Source organism: Physeter macrocephalus, chromosome 1, assembly GCF_002837175.3.
Source record: "Physeter macrocephalus isolate SW-GA chromosome 1, ASM283717v5, whole genome shotgun sequence".
Lineage (NCBI taxonomy): Eukaryota > Metazoa > Chordata > Mammalia > Artiodactyla > Physeteridae > Physeter > Physeter macrocephalus.
The window spans coordinates 22306328-22323640 of record NC_041214.2 but is presented as its reverse complement, the minus strand read 5'-3'; the positions used below and the strand labels follow the sequence as shown (position 1 = coordinate 22323640).

The 17313-nt window shown below is 37.9% G+C and overlaps 1 pseudogene; it reads right to left on the bottom strand.

Annotated features, from left to right (window-relative positions):
- Positions 1 to 1459: 1459 nt before the first annotated feature.
- Positions 1460 to 14694, bottom strand: LOC102974457 (phospholipid scramblase 4-like; annotated as a pseudogene).
- Between the last annotated feature and the right edge of the window lie 2619 nt (positions 14695 to 17313).

The following is a 17313-nucleotide window of genomic DNA, read 5'->3' as shown; positions in this document are numbered from 1 at the left end:
TACTCCTCCGCCAACTTGAAGGCACCCCCCCAGTTGCTACCATATTAACTGAATAATGTTTTATCTAATAAAACAGTAGTGGAAACCAACCTTTTCAGACGATTTGAAATTCCATATGGCAGAAACATATTTGTCATCTCAAACAGAAAACAAAGGAGTATCTTTTTTAGTCATTGCCAACAATTAATAATTCACAAGAAGAAAATTAGTTTAATTGTTATGTTGAAGTTTGAACATTCTTCCTATGCTTTTGGCACTAAAATCTGTGTCCCCTTTTCACAACTGTCACTTCCATTTCTGGCAATGTGCAAAGTAGATACTGTGAAAATCTAAAAGTCCTGACTAAAGTCCAGACGACCCCTGAACAATACAGGCAGCGGGAGCACTGACCCTCTGTGCAGTCAAAATCCCACATATAACTTTACAGTTCTGCATCCGTGGATTCAACCAAGTGTGGATCATGTAGTACTATACCACATATTTATTGAAAAACTGCATACAAGTGGACCTGCAGTTCAAACCCTTGTTGTTCAAGGGACAACTGTATAATTAAAACCTATTTCCATGCAAAGCCAAATACCTAGGAAAGTTAGAGAAATCCGTGTGGCAAAAAGTAAGGAAAATTCTGAAAATTCGAGTGTTACAAAGACATTTTCTTTGGCTCCTAAGAGTTGCCAATCTTCCTTAGCAAGGTGATTTGATTTCACCAATTGTGGCAAGGCAGTGGGCCTGAGCAATAAATGTATTATAATAGAGATGCCCCAACAAAGTGAGAACACTCAGAGACACAACCGGTATAAAGGATAGACTAGAAATAATTTACCCATTGGCAAATGAGGATTAATAAAAAGCTTGACTGCACTGGCCTGTGCCAGAGGTAGGGAAAAAACTGTCCACTGAGAATTCATAATCAAGATTTGCACTTGTTGTTTAGGGGTTCATATTTAAAACACATACAGAACTTGGGAAGCACCAAACTGACAGAATAACATAAAAAATGGTCTTCAGTTGGCTGCACCACTGGGACACCAGCAGAAGGAAAAGCAAACTGCTCATAGAGAGTGTAACCTCAGACAAGACCTCCTTGGAGACTCAAGAGCTTCTAGAGACAACATGCCACCATTTTACTCTATTTCTCTTCCTGTGTTAACACAGAAAGAAACCAAATATCACACAGAGATGAAAGAGGCACATGGCACAGTGGTTTAGGGTGTAGCCTCTGGAGCCACCTTCGACAGTGGCTTTTGGACATTTAGCTAACTGGATGACTTTGAACAAGATACCTAACCTCAGTTTTCTCATCTTTAAAATGAGAATTATTATAGTACTTTATCTAACATATAAGAATTAAATGAACTACTATATGGAAAGTAGTTAGAACCAGAACCATGCCTAGAAGCACTAAAAAGGGCTAGCTGCTCTTATCATCATTAGCATCACTGTTGTTATAGGTAATCGGTTACATTATCCCACCTATTTCATCATTAGGATTTTTTTTCTCCATATTTACCGAGATGCATATCCATTTGGCCTGCAATTAAATTTAAGATAAACATAACAACTATAAATGGAAAAATTATTTTTCACATGACTGGTCTTTGTTAAGAAGCAGCAGAACTAAGAACCACAGGAAAATTTAATGGGCAACTATTAAACTATCTAATTATATAATGCATTTAGAACTTACTATTTATTTATTTATTATTATTTTTTTTTGCGGTACACGGGCCTCTCACTATTGTGGCCTCTCCCGTTGCGGAGCACAGGCTCCGGACGCGCAGGCTCAGCGGCCATGGCTCATGGGCCTAGCTGCCCCGTGGCACGTGGGATCTTCCCGGACCGGGGCACGAACCCGGTTCCCCTGCATCGGCAGGCGGACGCGCAACCACTGCGCCACCAGGGAAGCCCACTATTTATTCTTTTAAAGCTACACTTATATATAGGTTTCCAGCATAAATCATTTCCTTATAATGTGTTATGTTACGGCACACATATTTTGGTTCCGTAGAATCCAGAAAATGTTACATGGATAGACACTCTAAGATACACACAAGGCTGAGTAAACTGAATACAGCTTTAACCTCAAGAGTGGATGAGCCACAGTCATCCCAGCACCTCTCCCTGCTCTGCCACACACACCAGTGACAATGACCACCAGCCTATCGGGGGACTGGGCAAACAGGGTTAGGACAGCAGGCTGCCTCACCAAGTTTCTGTTGGAACTTTGAGACTCATGAGCTCAACAGCTCTTGTATCAGCTAAATTCTACCTGTTCTGCATCCCCTCTTCCAGGACCTTTCATGTTTTTCCCTTTCTTTCCAACTCCCTTCATTACAATTACATCTGAGGGAAGAGATTCCTCAGCACCCCGTCTGCCTACTATGAACTCCTAATGAAATTTCAGCTTTGTCTCTAAAAAGTACGATTAACTGATACCTGTCTCATGATGTAGTTTTGAGAATCATATGACACACATGTACAAACTGATTAATTATTTTATACCAATACCTCTTTGTGAGCTTCATACTTTAATTATATATTCTTGCTTTACACTTGCTGAGGGATAGAGGACTATTCTGTTCATCTTTGAGTCTCCTTAAATACCTAGCAATGTCTTACAAACAACAGGACTTTTATTCATTCAGTCATTCATTTATTCAACATTCATTGAGCATTTCAGATGTACTAGACACTGCCTTTGGCTTTGGTGTAGGTTAATAAATAACTAAAATTTACTGACTGACCTTTTCAATTGAATCTTGTCACAAGTCATGTACCTAGTGAGTGGCGGAGTCAGAAGATGTCCTAGTTGTCACATTTATTCCCTTCCCAGCACCCTGTACTACTTCTCATCAGAAAGGATAACATTTTCAAGATAACTCAAAAGTGACAGACATACCATGAGGAAGCAAGCTCCAGAAAAGATGGCTTTCATCGTCACATCCAGGTCTAATGGGAAGTGAACTTCAAAGTGGTCAGCATCGCTCATTGCAGATAACACACCATTCCACTTCCGAGTAATACTGCCCACGATGGATACACTATTGAGTGATTTGACCTAGAAAGACAAGAATGAGACTTTATGATGATTGAAAAGTGTTAAAATACATGTTTTAATCTTCTAATTAGAAGCAGTTTATATTGAGATAGCATAAAAACAGTGCATGAGGGGCTTCCCTGGTGGCGCAGTTGTTGAGAGTCTGCCTGCCAATGCAGGGGACACGGGTTCGAGCCCTGGTCTGGGAAGATTCCCACATGCCGCGGAGCAACTGGGCCCGTGAGCCACAACTACTGAGCCTGAGCGTCTGGAGCCTGTGCTCTGCAACAAGAGAGGCGGCAACAGTGAGAGGCTCGCGCACCGCGATGAAGAGTGGCCCCCGCTCGCCGCAACTGCAGAAAGCCCTTGCACAGAAACAAAGACCCAACACAAGCCAAAAATAAATAAATAAGTTAAAAAAAATTTACAATTGAGCTCTAGCTGCAAATCATAAAAAAAAAAAAAAAAAAAAACTGCATGAAAAGGACATAGAAGTTATGTAATTTCAAATGAAGAAAGTGTTAAGGGTTAGGAAAGGTTAGGTACTATGCAATTAGTTAAAAGCTAAGCTGGACTACATCTTAAAATTATCAGGCCAATGCTCTTTCTTCACCTTAACTGAAGCATTAGGGCGAACCTGTGTCAAGAGGTATGATGTGAACTCATTCCTAAATTCTTTTCAGCATAGCAAAGGATTGGGACTGGGGTTTGGGAGGAAATCTCCTCCAGTTCAGGAAGCCACATGAAAAAGCAAGGAGGTATGTATGGTGTTGTGCACTTCACACAATCCATATAATCACACAAGCTTCTGTAGGCTAAATTCACTGTCTTCTTTAAGGTATCCTAGGACACCAAAAGGACTCTGCTTCTAAAAGGGGGACCCTGGCACTTGCTATAGGGTAAATATGCTAACGTCACTTGGTCATGGGAATAATACACTCTTTTCTCCCCATACTTCAGTTTATCCACATGTTCTTTTTGCTACAATGGCCTTTTTATCACATAAGCAATGCTTGACGATATGGTGAAATAAAATGGGAACTCGAAAAGTTAACTGGATGTACATGATGAACTTAGGTGGATTGTAAGGCATTCAGAAAGGAATCTTTAAAAAAAATCCAGGAAATATTTCTATGAATTTCTTTTGTCAAATTTGTTAGACAATAAGGAATTATTTGTAGCCACTGACTGAAATAAAGGCAATGTTGGTTTTTTTTAACTGAAAAAATGCTATAATATGACCTATTATGAGTTTTACCTGTACTAAAAAAATAGATTCGGTCAGGCTATTTCTCTTATAAGGTTTTTAATGAGTTATTACTCTTTTTACCTTTATCAACTGCTGAAATCATAAAAAAAGAGCTCACATTTTGGAAAAATACCATGCAATCCATTAGCAATCTTTGAAAATGTTTTGATGTCAGCTGGTTAATTAACTCTTTCACCATACTACTATACTCATTTTATAAGTGATATTATAAACCTCAATTCACTTAACATGAGAAAATGGACTGAAACAATATCATTCTGAAGTTGGTTACCCCACGTAGAGAAAATTCTAAATACATTATTTTAACATTAGGTTACCTCAAAAACAGAATCCGAACCACAGCTGTAGGTGGAGCATGGCCCATGCACTCACACCACATTTTCTTTGTTCTCTTTTTGGATGCTGTACACCACCCTTCACAGGTTCCAGTGTTCCACGACAAAGCCAGTGGTGATTCCAGGAGGACACTGCACCTCCAGCTGCAAATGAAGCAGTGACAGAGGCGAAGATGATACATTTATACATGTACACATACACACCACCTAGATGTGTTTCTTAACTCACTCAAGAACTAGGGAAACTGTTGTTGGGAGAGATAGTCCTCCATGGATCTCTGGCACTTCACTCCTACTCTTCAAGAATGTCTCTGCAGGGAGGAACTTTGAAGGATGGGGCCACATTTTCCTTTAGGACACAGAGAAAGCTTGATTACCACCTGCTATAAAACAGCCAGTTCCCTTTCTAATTTTATTGTGGGTGTGGTTATACAAGGGAATTTTTGTAGTGCTGAACTGTTGGGTACCTGTATGGTGGTGGTGGATACAGGAATCTACACAAGTGATACAACTTTACAGAACTAAACACACACACACACACACACACACACACACACACAAACACACCACGAAGACAAGTAAAACTAGAGAAATCAAAAAAAAATCTATCATGGGATAAATGCTCCATAAAATGAGTAGGCTTGTCATTTTGATTAGCTTTGCTACATCATGGCTTACTTTAATCTTAGAAGGCTGCACTTACAGGATATGAGAAGAAAACCAAGCCATGAATATGAAGTAAATATCTTTCGGATATTCCTAGAAGATCCAAAAGGATCAAGGATTAGAAGTGAAGATTCATCCTAAATACAAGGTTATTATTACAAAAACAGTAATGATAAAGTATGATACCTGGAAATAACAACTAACATTTTTTGAGCACTGTACTATGTGCCAGGTGCTGTTCGGAGCAGTTTACATTTATTTACTATTTGATCCTCAAAAAAATCCAGGTGATATGTACTATTATTATCTCCATTTTATAGAAAATCAAAACACATAATTATTGGGCTTCCCTGGTGGCTCAGTGGTTAAGAACCCGCCTGCCAATGCAGAGGACATGGGTTCGAGCCCTGGTCCAGGAAGATCCCACATGCCGCGGAGCAACTAAGCCTGTGCACCACAACTACTGAGCCTGCGCTCTAGAGCCCGTGTACCACAATTACTGAAGCCCACGTGCCTAGAGCCCGTGCTCTGCAACAAGAGAAGTCACTGCAACGAGAAGCCTGCGCACCTCAACGAAGAGTAGCCCCCGCTCGCTGCAACTAGAGAAAGCCTGAGCACAGCAACGAAGACTCAACAGAGCCAAAAATAAATAAATTTTAAAAACCCCATAATTATTAAGTATCAGCATTTACTAAATGTTAATGTATTAATGTAAATATATTAATACAAATATATAAATTAATATTAATTTATTTACATTAATACATTAATATTTAGTAAACGCTCATACTTAACATGTCTTTTAAAAGTAATTCCGTGGGGTATTATTATATGTATTTTATGTATAAGAACACTGAGCCCCAAAGAGGTTAAGTAAACTGTACACATTTAAGTACGTAACATACATAGAATTCAAAATTCTGGTTGGTCGCTATTTAAAGCTGCTTTTCTTCTCCCTGCAGCAAACAATTTTCCTAGAGCTGCACAGGTTGTAGAAGAGTAACAAACTGTAACCCAGAACATCTGCTTTCTAGTTCCAGCACTGCCACCTGCCGAACGTAACACCCTCATCAGGCACTTAAATCTTTCTGAACCACTCTTTATCTGTAGCAAGGCATTGGGTTGTGATGGGTAGTGTAAAGTTATCTAAAATCTCTTCTAATTCTAAAAGCATAAGTGTATGCTTAGCAACACCTTATCTAGGGATCCAAAGAGACATTTAGATAAATGTGTGTGACTATTGTTCTAGATGATAGGTAAATTTCTAATTCAGTAGACACAACTGATAGAATTGTGGTCACTGACTAAACAACTCTAATCTGTGTTTGACCCACCAATTACCACCGAAGAGCATGAACCCATAAGAAAAAGCCTTTTGTGATTTTTCTTAGGTGAAGTAATTTGGTTCCCCACTCCCCACCAATCTTCCATTCTGACTGGCAGAGCCAGTGGAAATCCCCTCCTCTGTAGTTTTGGAAGGAGCATAGCCATGGGCTGAAGAGTTGGATCAGGAAGAAACAATGGATTAGACTTCCATTCTCTGACTTCTTGCCTGGGGCAGGTACAACAGAAGTTGGTGCATCTGAAAGGTCTCTTGCATTGTCATGACTTCTGGGTCCATACAGTCAATGACCTGAGGGCCTCAGTGTCTCAGCAGCATTCTGAATAAAGCTGGCTGCGTCTGTCTTCAGTTACAAAGTAAACTATCTTGTCCAGGTTGTTTTTAGCATGGTATCTATAACTAGTTTCAAAACCTGCCATCATTAAAAAACAAAATGAGAGAGCCATCTTAAATTAGAAGTAGTGAAAATGGTCCTCAAGAAGTATTTGTGCAGCATTTCTTAGGGTATAAAGAAAAACAGCTTTTAAAAAATTTTATTTGAAACATACACAATTGATTCAAACATCAAAATATTTTATAACCCTTATAAGTATATAAGTCCTTTAGAATTTAAAACATTTATTTTAAGCTCAGGGCAAAATGGTTTAAAATGTTTTTTTCACATAACAACAAAGATGGAAACCATATTGAATAAGACTGATCATGTTTTATATAATACCTGTATTCAGAAAACTTGACTTATAAAAATATTTTAATGAGATTATACTTTGCATCATGAAATAGTCAGCTTGTTAACTGTGGTAAGATGATCAATATGATTGCAACTTGCAAACAGAAAAAGCTTTTAACTCTTCTTCTCCAAGAAGAGTTAAAAGCTTTATGCTGTAGCCCAACTAATGTGTAGAGTTGTTGCTTTAAGGGTCAGGAATGCTTTACTGATAAAGGACAGGCTTCATGTTGATTGTCCTCATTTTTCCTACTTCCAAAGCAAGGATCATGGACTGGAATTCAGTAAATCTAGATTCTGCTTTTCTCTTGCTAAGTCATTTAGTTTTTCTGCTCTTTTTTACCCCTCATCTATAAAAGGTGAATGATGGGGGTGGAGAGAAGTGTAGGACCAAATAATATATAAGATCTGATGATTACCTGATTTACAAATAAATAAAATTATACAAAATAATTCCCTTAGTTTCTAAAGGACAATGTTTCCTCTTTGAACCACTAAAAATTGATTAATCTAAAGAAGAAAGTGGATATTAGATAATTCTGATTCAAATGTTGCTGACTCAAACCTGATTCAAGTATTGCTGAACATTACTGGATTATACATACTCTCTAGAGGCTCAAAACGCCGAAGAACGTGTATGCTGTCCAACTATTGGGATAGAAAAAAGCAATTAGGAGAGAAATAATAGAATTAAAACAAGTTACCATTAGAAAAGAAATTGAAGATAGATGTATTACAGCATATTAATTGATTTTTAAAGTATCTTTAATATGAGTAGAATTAATTAAATATATATTTTTTCAAGTGAAATCAGCCTATCTGCACCTGATCAGATGGTTATTAGCAGAGCTGTCCAGATAGGAAAAACACTTTCCTCCAGTTCTACCGTAAAAGATTGAAACATTTATCTAAAATATCAGAAAATCACCTTCCTGCTACAGTAACTGCATTGAGAAGAAGCTGTGTTGACATAGATTGCTCCAAGCTCAGTCTCCTCAGTCCATGCTCACTGATACCTTTGACATGTCTTCCACAGACTGGACTTGTCAGGAAGTTTAGGACAGTTTAACATGGACCAGACATAGAGAAGCCAATTTTCTCAGTGGCTTTGGGAGAGTGAATCAGCTAGTGGACCTTATATAGGAATGTCCAATTTTGTATCATTTCACAGGTACTTCTGAGAGAGTAACATAATGATTGCCATTCACTTGAGTTACTAAACACCAACATCTTCCCTTAGTGCACACTTTAATTAGGAAAAGGTTGGAGAGGGCAGGAAACATGACTAGGATTAGGGCACAAGAGAGGAAAGAGAGGTTGGGAATACCATTAGATAAACTTTTTATCTTAGTTTTACTTCCAAATTACCCCCAAGAGGGACGTTTGACAGGCCCATTATCTATTACACTTGAGTCCTTCTAGCAAAAGGAAAGAAATCTCCTTGAGGACAGACCGATCTTACCTTACAATCTTACCTTACGATCTTACCTTATCTTACAATTTTACATTGCTTCTAATTTGTGAACACAGAACATTGACTGAAATGCCATATTTCCTTAAATATCTGTTGTATAAATTAATGAACAAGTTAATGAATTTGGTGAATAAGTTAATGAATAGATTTTTGAAATGAATAAAATTGAAAGTGACTTAACTGAGCATGAATGTTTAGTCATGTCGTTGATTACAGGAGGGTAGAGAGAACACAATCCATGCTTAATTCAATACTTTTTCTTCTATGAAAACACAACCAGATGGGAGGGGGGTCTGAACATGTCTTATAATTTTTCAAAAGTGGCCACTAAAATGGTTTATCATCCCTTTAAAAATATTCTAGGATCTTAAAATGTAGGATTAAAAGATAAAACATATTCAGACATGGTAAAATGTCCAATGCTGGGCAAAATATCCTAAAGATATGAAGCTCTTCAGTATGGAAGGAATTTATCCCATAACAAACTGTGGCTATTTAAGGAGTAGTTATTTGAGGAGTTAATGGAGTCCCTGGCAAACTCAAGCCTCAGAAACCACATAATCCTGCTATGTTGAACAGAATTCCACTAACGGGTCCTGATAAGGATCTACATATCCTCCATATGAGATCTCAGAAGTCTAGGGAAGATAGAGAAAAATGATTGGGTGTGAGCCTTCCATTCACACTCAAGGAAGCATTTTAACTAAACAGCATCAATTCAGTTCTCATCCATTCAGTGGTTCCTATGTGCCAGGAAATATATTACACGTCAACAATTCTCATAATGCCCAACAGGGTAGGGATAGTTAGTACTGATACTATTTTATATATGAAGAAATTGAAGCACCAACAGGTTAAGAAATGTGTTCAAGATTGCAGAACTAGTAGGGGATAAAGTCAGAATTAAAAACCGTATTCTCTGGCTCCAAAGCCTGTTTTATCTTTTGTTTATTTCTGGTTTTGTTTTTTTTTTAACTCAAACCATTTCTGAAAGGGAAAAGTGAACCCATCATATCTATCATTTAACCTCTGTCAGGGTAATAGAAAAAGTTAAACAACTTTTTTTTTTAACTTAAATAAACAAATTTAAAGTCATACAACTTTAAAAAACAAGGGAAATGGTCTAGGAGACCCTAGGCTTGCAAGGACAAATTCCTGTATCATTGTGCAAGTCTAAAAAATATTTTCTAAAATGTATTTACTATAAATATTCTATAAGCTTCTGATGTAATAAAGGGGTTTACTCTAGCAATTTAATGACTTTTATGTGTATTTTATAGTTATTTAACAAAGAGATAGTTTAATAAAATTTTTGCCTTCTGGAAATTCCAATTTCCTGATCCAACTGTACTGCATTTCGCACATCATTTCTATAGTATCAATAGTTTGTAATGCACAAGATTAATAATATATTGAATTGCAAAGAGGAACTTGTCAACCTCAAGGAATATTTTATTGACTATATTGGGAGACAAGTATTGAATTAGAGTCTCTTCAAAACCTCTTGTTTCCAAAACCAAAGCGGTCAAGATTACACAGGGGTTTCCAATAATAGCTTTATCTTAGAGTACAATTTTTGAATTTACACCATTTTGTTCACCAAACCTGCCTATCCCCCAAATTTCTGACCAAGCCTTCAGGGTGGTTCTGTAATTTTTATATAGAAGGGACTTAGGGGATCACCACTTTGTGGGAGGGGGTCTCATGGACTTGGCTTGAGGCTACATGTGGTTGGTAGTCACCTCATTTTTCCTAAGGTATCATGTATTTGTGGGGGCTGGAGTGGCTAATGAAATTATGGGCGGTGAGGGAAAGCAAGGGGCCAAGGCACTTGATGGTTTGGCCACTAAGTGTTGTTTCTTTCATGTCACCTTTCTTCATGTTTACTCTTACTTCCTGGTAAATGACACCCCAACTAGCACCTACCATAACATTTTTCTATTCCTACTCCTATTTTTCTAATTTCCTTCAAGAAGACATCTTGAATACCTTACAACTCAACCTGCATTCTTTACGAAATCCACACTCTTCCCACTAAAATCTCCCTATCCTCCTTTACATTTCTGAAATTAGTACCACCACTTTTACAGTCTCAGAAACTAGACACCTGTCATCGCTGACCCATCACCTTTATCCACTCTCTTCAGCTTTTTATTTCTTCTTGTTGGATCCCTAAGGTCAAATTTCAAAAGAAAACAATTTGGATTTGTGTGGAGTACCTGACCTAAGTATTCCAGACCAGACCAGAAAGGAAGTTTGGCGTAGGAGCTGGCTCCATGTTGTTGGAGCAGACTGATTGGTGAAGGATACCTGCCAGGCTGGTACTGTATAGGATGGGTGCCACCAGCTGGCAAGTCTCCTGGGTAGCATGCAGGTGGAGGGACAGCTGGTCTGGGGGCCCTGCATTCAAAAACAAATGAAAGAATTATATATGGTTAAAACTATAATATACTGAAACTTAGCATGAATTTTTATGTGGAGATTACACGGGTCACATGACAGGTTCTTAAAAATAACAAGAAGTTCCATTTTCCAAGCGAAGGGCTATGTACCAAAAATGTAGTTGGAGGATTTCCAGATTATTAACTCATTTAATCTTCTTAAACCTTGTGAGATAATTATGCCCATTTCATAAGTGCAAAAACTAAGGTTAAGGAGATTAAGGAACTTGTTAGCCTCTCTATGCCTATCAAATAGAGCCGCTGCAGGGTTAGCACAGGGTCTGGCATAAAATTAGCACTATGCAAATTTCTATTTTTATATCCTCTATCATTATTGTTCAAGTTCACATAGATATTAAGTGGTAACACTGGGATTTGAAGTCACGTTTTAACTTCAAAGTGATGATTTAAAGACTATGCTGTATTGTCCCTGACTCAGTCACTTGTTTATACCCTCATCGTCTGGTTCTCACACAGCTCTCCTCCAACCAGGGATTAGTTAAATTTTAACTTTGTCAATATAAGAAAGATCACAGTCAAGGAAACCAGTTTTCCTTAAACAAACACAACGCTTAAGACAAGAACTCAAAATCATGAATTAGTATGAGGGTACCACTAATGTATGACTTTAGATTTTGTTTTTCTTTTATTAACTGTCTCTAAAAAGCAGCAGTGATGCCATCTCCTTTCTGCTCTCCCCTCTCCCAGCCAGGATGGTATCCGTGCAGGCCTAATAAGGAACCTTGAACTCCTGCCAGCAATAACAAGGAACATTTTACCCCCTCCGTGTGAAAGGAAGCCTTGTCAAGAAGCAGGATCCCCGGACACTTACTGGAGAAGAATGGGTAACTCTCTACAAACATTTCGTAAGGACTAAAAATTTGAAGTATTACCAGCATTTAGACATGAGACTATCCATACTGCTGGGAAGTATCTATAGTTCTTAAAAAATAAGATCTGAATACTTTTATCTCGAAATTTGATTTACTTTCTTGGATTTAAAATAATTGGTTTATTTACGTAGGTAACTGGGCTCTGGTCGACTACAAACGGGTACCTAATAAACTCTAAGTTATTCCTAAAATTGCAGAGCCTTACCTGAAGCTCCGGGAGAGGGAGAACCACAGTTGCCTTTCTCTGACCTTCTAGGAAGGGCCAGAACAAAATGTACAAGGCCGATCCATGACAAACAACATCCTCTCCTGTCAATCCCAGCCAACAGAGATGTTTTTTAAAAAGTATCGTAGTTGAAAACAAAATAAATGAAACAAGGATGAATATTTCATTCTCAGATTTTATTACAGATCTATTTTAGCTAAAAGTAAATAAACTCCAAGTTAGCAGGAGAGTCTAGCTGCGATCTGACCTATAAAACTGGCTGAAGCCTTGATGACATTTGTGTTTTTCTACTTACTTTGAATAATCTCACCATTTTTTGTTTCAAGAAATTATTGACTGAAAATTACTAAATTAATTTCAGTCTACTCATGGATGTATAGGTTGAGAAACACAATATTAGAACAGTGTTTCTCAAATTTAGCTGTTGATAAGAATCAACAAGATAGGATGTTTTTCTTTTTTAAGATCTGCCTTGGAGATTCTGATTAAATACATGGCCAAAAATCTACATTTTTATATTATCAAATGAAATTCACACTATTTTGATGTACTTAGTATTAAACTACACTTTAAAAAACAATTAGAATTTTTTTCCTAAAACTTAAAATATAATCTGTCATTAAATGTGAATGGCCACAGCAACATTATTCATAGTAGCCAAAAAGTGGAAAGAACCCAAATGTTCATGAAGTGATCAATGAAGAATCAAGGTATTTATGCAATGGAATATGATTCAACATAAAAAGGAATAATGTACAGATACATGCTTCAACATGGATAAACCGTGACAAAAATATGCTGAAAGAAGCAGGCATAAAAGGCCACCTGTGTTATGATTCCACCTATATGAAATATCCAGAATAGGCAAAAGTATACAGATACAAGCAGATCATTGGTTGCCGGGGAAGGACAAAATGTGTAGTGACTGTTAATGGAAGGTGATGAAAACGTTCTGGATTTAAACAGTGGTGATGGTTGTACAACCTGTGAACATACTAAAAACCACTGGCTTGCATACTTTCAAATGGTGAATTTTATGTATGTGAACTATATCTCCATTAAAAAAAGAAAAATAAATCATGTTGAAAGACACTGAAGTATTGAGAAATGATATTGACTATATAATGTCAGATTGTCAAGACCCTGGATTTAGGTGTTGACCCAATAATTTGGGGTTATACTGGATCCGATCCAGACAACATACATACACGAGGCAAAGGGGAAAAGGAAGCTCTGCCGTTTTCAGAAAATGCTGCAGAAGCAAAGGCTGCCTGAGCTACACAATCTTATTTCTAGAAAGACATAATATCTTTGCATCATCTCATAGAGGATTTTTTTTCAAACTAAGTTTTTGCCTCTCTTCTTGATACTGTTACTAAGCCTCATCCAGTTGGGACTCTTGTTAACTAGTCTTCCTTTTCTTGTTTTCTTTGTTCCAGTGATCCCTTCACACTGGTCCCTAGAGCCGTCTTATTAGCTATCAACCAGCTGTTCACTGAACATTCACTGAGCACCCATTATGCATTGAACCCTGTGCCAGAAGCTGGAGAGGTGATGAAAAAACAAACTCAAATATATACTTTATAGTCTTGATGGCCTGTTAATTAGCATCTGCAGGCTCTCCATGGTCTCTAGGATAAGATGCCAGCTCCTTATCTGCACTCAAGACCCTTCACCTCCATTTCTCTGTGGTTCTGCCATTTGACCCAAACAGACCTTCATCATGTCCCCAAGAGAACATCAGGTCTTCATGACCTTGTTCTTTTGGACATGTTCTTCTTTCTCCCAGGTTTGGTCCTCTCCCACCTTTATTTATTTATTTTTTGATTGAGAAAATCCTTATCGTGCCAACAAAACTTTACTTCCTCAGGGCTTTCCTCATCTCTGGCAGAATCAGTTACTCTGTCTTCTGGGCCCCTACAATATTCGCTTCATAGTTCCCTAACAACGTGGAGAATGCCATCAATGTTTTTACAACTTCCTTCCCCAGGAGACTGTAAATTCTTTAAGGGCAGGAATCTGTTCCACTTGACATCTAGTATATTACTTGGCATCCAGTAGGTGCTCAATACTTATTGAATCAAGAAATGAATTAGTTAATTAAAAGAGCAACCTTAACTTTTAGTGTCATTTTCTGTTGGGGTGATTATTTAACTTACCAAGTACAAAACAGGAATTGTATTCTGGAGGGGCATCAGGATTTGTATCTGATGAATTTAAGCGGCAGCTGTAGTCAGGAGGAACATCAGGTATTAGATCCAGGGACTCTGTTTTATCTTCCATTTCAGCTATAGGTTGATCAAGTTTGTGGGTACTAGGCCTTAGAGGAAGAGGTGGACCACAATGGAGAAATAAAATAATTTGATAACTGAAGATATTAATTTTTGGTATGCTAAAATATCAGTGCATGTAATCACTACAAAATACACAACTATATTTACTATAACACGCGATACATAACGTATGACATACTAGGCATCAATCTATATATATGGTAAATTCTTAGGCTGAACATAGATGAAAAAAATAAAACTGAGCAATTATACTGTGCTTGTGATTTAAGCACTGAGTTCTCAGGCTGGTGGTTCAGCTGATCTGATACTGCTCTTATTTACATAGATAAATTCCTTCCAAGATAGTGAAAATTCTTTGTTCTATTATTCAGTATGGAGAACATGGCATATATGATGTGAATCTGATTTTTTTTCCCCCCATATCCTTTTTGGAAAGTGGCTCTGTCTAAGTAAGTTCAAAACAAAACAACAGAAATACTTAACATAATTCACTTAGAGGTGATTTAATTTACTAATGACTTATTCTTCCTAAAACAACGTAGGTCACTGTAATTACTGAAAGGAAGGTGCTGAGTTCACGTTTCATGTTACTCCCTGTCCTTTCACTGAGATTGGAGACATTTTCTCCTGGTCTCAGTATCAGGAATGACTCAGCATTTCTGAAAGAACTGGTTGACTTTTATCTCATAGAAAACACAAGTTCCATGAATGTGTTTCTCTCCTTATATCTGCTGGTAGAACACTCAGGGCCCACTTTTCAGACCTCCTCTATCAAGGTGAGCTTTTTATTACTATCAACTCTTCTGTCAGACTTACTTTCCTATTCTTACTTTTCTTTACTTTGTTTTCCTCATGTGTTTTAAGTATATTTCTTTAGATATGACCAATATAAATCTCCTTTAACCCTTTCTTTGCCAAATACAGGAAGATAGTAAAGTTCATATTGGTAAATGAATAGACATAGTATCCAAATGTTAAACCATAAAATCAATTTCAATATGCAATGAACTCAAGGTATTACTGTACTAAGAAAAACAATTACATAATTCACATTTGAAATAAAGCATAATAAAATGTGTTCACAAAAGACCCACCTGCTGACATTTCTGAAGAATTTTAATACTGAAAAATAAAGTGTTTTAATAGTTTACTACGTTTACACAAACATATATAATACATATTACTTAGTAACGTATATAACAAGTTCTATGATTTTTCTGTCCCCAGTTACTTTTCATTCATTCCTTCATTAATTCAACAAATATTTACTGATTACCTATTATGTACCAGGCACTACTATACGTGTTGAAAATACAGCAGTAAACCAGATGGACACTCTGCTGGAGACCATATTCTAGTCGAGTGAGATTAAAAAACATGTCAACAAATATTTAAGATTAAATTTAGACAGAACAGTTATGAAGGAAACAGAATAAAAGGTTTAAGAAAAACATGGATGGGGAGCTCCAGGAGGGTAAAGGAAAGCCTCTCTTAGTGGTGACCTTTCAGCTACCTGAACTGTGAAAGGAAGCATTACACTAAAAATGTGGGAAGCGAGTCCCAGAAAGACAAGAAAGTAAGTGCAAAGGCCCTGAGATGGCAATGTGCTTGGGATACTCAAAGGAGAGAAAAAGGTCAGGTGTGACTGGGACACAAGGAAAGAAGAGAACCGAGGTCAGAGGTGGAGACAGAGCTCTGATCATACCTGAAATTCATGGCAAAATGTTTGGAATCTGTTGTAATTGCAGTTGGGGGTCTTTGGAAGACTTTAATCAGTGGAGTGATCACATCTGATTTAAACTTTGTCCTGAGGGGCGGGAGTAGAAGCAGTGGGGGAGGGATGGCAGCAGTAATCCAGGTGGGAGCTGACGCTGGCTTAGACTGGGGAGGTGACACGAGAGAGGGTCAGATGCAGTCAGATGCTTAACAAGATTTGGAAGCAGAACCCACAGGAGTTGCTGATGGACTAAGTAAAGAGAGGAGTCGAGGATGAGTCTCACTTTTTAAGCCAGGGTACCCGAGCTGATGGTGATGCCATTAGCTGAACTAGAGAGGAAGATGGCGGGAAAATGTTGGGACTGGGGAGGGCAGGAATCAAAAGTTCAAACTGGGAAATATTATGTTTAAGAAGAAGCCAGAAGAATATAAATATTTAACAGAGAATGTGTTGGGTGTGTATGTATACAGTTGGCCCTCCATATAAGAAACCCAGAGACAGAGAGGGCCGATTGTACTATAACCTTTTATAAGGGATCTGACCATGCAGGATTTTTGTATCTGTGGGGGTTTGTGGAACCATCCTGCACCCCGACCCCCCCCCCACTGAGCTATGACTGTATAGGCAGTAAAAGGAAAGCCTTATGTAAGAGAATATACTTTTTTTAAAAAATAAATTTGTTTTTTATTTTTGGCTGCATTGGGTCTTCGTTGCTGCGCGTGCTCTATCTCTGGCTGCAGCGAGCGGGGGGGGGGGCCTACTCTTCTCGTTGCGGTGTACAAGCTTCTCATTGCGGTGGCTTCTGTTCTTGCAGAGCACGGGCTCTAGGCGTGCGGGCTCAGTAGTTGTGGCGCACGGGTTTAGTTGCTCCACGGCATGTGGGATGTTCCT